Below are 3,002 nucleotides of genomic sequence, written 5' to 3'. Positions count from 1 at the left end.
AAAATTACTCGCTGTAAAACATTTTAATCAATCCCAAATTAAAACTGGAGAAGAAAAATGAAAAATACGAAATATATATGAAAAAGAATTGTTTAAAGATTTTTAAAAATATAATAAAGGAAAACCAGGACTTGATTTCAAGATAGGGGGAAATTATATGGCTTTGAAAAATTAATTATTTACAGACAAGTAATAGAACGTTGTAGTAAATGGAAGTAATGGTATTTTCATAGAAGCAGACAATAAGATAAAACAAAATAAAACAAAATTCATTTTTTTTATCATTGCAAGGTGTTTATATTAATTTTCCTATGGTTTCGTACTTAATTAAGAGTCGTGCCCGAGTAAACAATATGTATAACAGCATTAATATGGGAATGATAACAGGGACATACGAGTAATGATTATATTCTATTATCAAGTAGACAATCTAGCTTTCTATATTCACAGTTAATAGCAGTAAAGAATACGCTCTCATACGCACTCCCATATATATTAATGCAGTACACACACAATGATACATACATACATACATACATACATACATACATACATAAGTACGTACGTATACGCACGCATGGTGAAACAGATAAACCTCCCACATTTTATACAGTCATTACTGTATACACACACACACACACACACACAAAGGCACACACAGACGCGCACATTTTCACACACAAACATACACACTCACGTACGCATACACACATATGTATACACGTATGTGTGTGTTTGTATATATAAATATTCAGGAATAAACACGAAATAACGGTATACGTACACACACACATGCTGGTAGAGAAATATTCAGATAGATATTGAGGCAGTGACTTATAGATATTTTGCACAGATGACATAAGTAATTGAAGGAGATGCGTACACATTTGATATTTGTGAGAACAATGGAACTATACTTGCATGATTGGTTGAGGTTTGGAGGAACTCCTTCAGGATTTAGCCGAACTGAATAAAGTAGGTTTACAAATGGAGACTGTATCGTTAATAAGACATTTATATAATGAGTTTAATTAATTGGCTCAGTATCTAACGGATAATTTACATCAGGTTTGTTTCCAACTAATAACCATGCCACCATTGTTTCGAAGTAGCTGTCGTGTTTCTTATATGATTTTACAGAAATATACATTCCCGAATGCAAATACGTACACGTGCACAAGTGCTCTCACAAAAATATGCGCTTACACACACCTGTTCGTATGTAGGTATGCAGAAATCACAGGGATGTAGTAAGTAGTTACACTTCACTTAGTCTAAATACAGAAAATTTCTAATCATATTGCTAACCATGTTAATTTGAAATTACACATGGTCAGAAGGGTACATCTATACACTCACAGACAGAAACGCGCGCATACACACGCACACACTTATATATATAGAAAACACCATAGGAGGAACGGCTTATAAGACATTTTGTAACACCATCTTACGTACATTTCATTAACATATTGTAATTATTAGTTAATTAATGCGAACTGCATAATCAGGACTTATTGTCCAGTCGTCAAACGTGTAACGTTCATATGCTGCAATACCTTAACTCAGGATCCATAATGTATTTACTTAGCTCAAGCTAGTGCCATCGATGCAGATTATTTCTTTATGTAACATTCAATGCAAAATTACTATTTGGAGCTTCACGTTTGTCTGGATATTATTGACCAAAAGAAACAGACTCTAAAGAATAGAGCAATAATTTTTACAAGAAAATTTTACATCTTGGACATTTTACAAAGTACCCAAAATAGAAGGGAGGAGGTAGGCTGCTCTTGCAGAGTATATAATAACTGTCCAGTAGGAAGCCGATGCGAGGCTAAAGAGGTCATCTATGAGGCTACGTTGATACCTAGACCTGCTATCCACAATAACAGTATACCCACACACAAACATAATGAACTCCGTATTTTGCTTTATACTGGGACAGTTTGCAAGATCAGCATCAAGACGTATAAGATGTCCAACACATTGCATATAGTACCGGATGAGGTGAGCATCCATGCTGAGACAGTCTGATTTTTACTTACACTTCTTTGAAAGGTGTAAAGAGATATACTGCGAGTGTGTTAAATACTCCGAGTGAAATTTCAGTAGTGTTTTGATATGTTATCTACACAAGATTAATGTCTCAAATGTGGATAACAGTGATGTAATGACGCATTCATTAAAACGCAAAACTTAATGGACAGTTTTATCTTCTTTCTCATACAGATTCCTTTTTTCAGTAAAAGCAATTTCGGAATCTATCGCTGGAAACAGATCCAAAGTTACACAGAATGCTTCACTGCTCCTTTGGACGAGTAAACATAGTTTATGAGTATATTTCGTTTCCGGTGTCACACTCGATCTTTTGACGAGTATGTCATGCCTTTTCTGGAGACATAGCGTGCTCGTCAAAGAGAATAACAATTGAAAGGGAGAGGAGGTTTGCTATTTTGCGCATACTTTGTTCCGTGTGGAGCACAAGAAAACATTCCTTAACATACATATATTAAATCGAAAACAATAGTTAGTCATTAAAGCCATGCATATTTACCATTGCAGAGTATATGGAGTACAATAATGGAAACACATATCTCCAGACATGTGAACCATCGCCTACCAGAGTTAATTACGAAAGTAACCTTTTATAGTTAGTTGGCACTCCGTCGCTTACGACGTCAAGGGTTCCAGTTGATCCGATCAACCGAACAGCCTGCTCGTGAAATTAACGTGCAAGTGGCTGAATCGAACTCGGAATCTTGAGGTTAGTAGCCCGCGTTCTTTATCACTACGCCATATGCCTACGGGCATATGGTAGTGACCTGAATAATAATAGTAATAATAATAATAATGATAATAATAATAATAATAATAATAATAATAATAATAATAATAATAATAATAATAATAATAATAATAATAATAATAATAATAATTATAATAATAATAATAGCAACAACAACAACAATAACAACGACAACAACAACAATAATAATAAT

This window comes from Octopus bimaculoides, chromosome 2 (assembly GCF_001194135.2).
Source record: "Octopus bimaculoides isolate UCB-OBI-ISO-001 chromosome 2, ASM119413v2, whole genome shotgun sequence".
Lineage (NCBI taxonomy): Eukaryota > Metazoa > Mollusca > Cephalopoda > Octopoda > Octopodidae > Octopus > Octopus bimaculoides.
The sequence above is the reverse complement of the archived record's forward strand: the minus strand, read 5'-3'. Positions refer to the sequence as shown.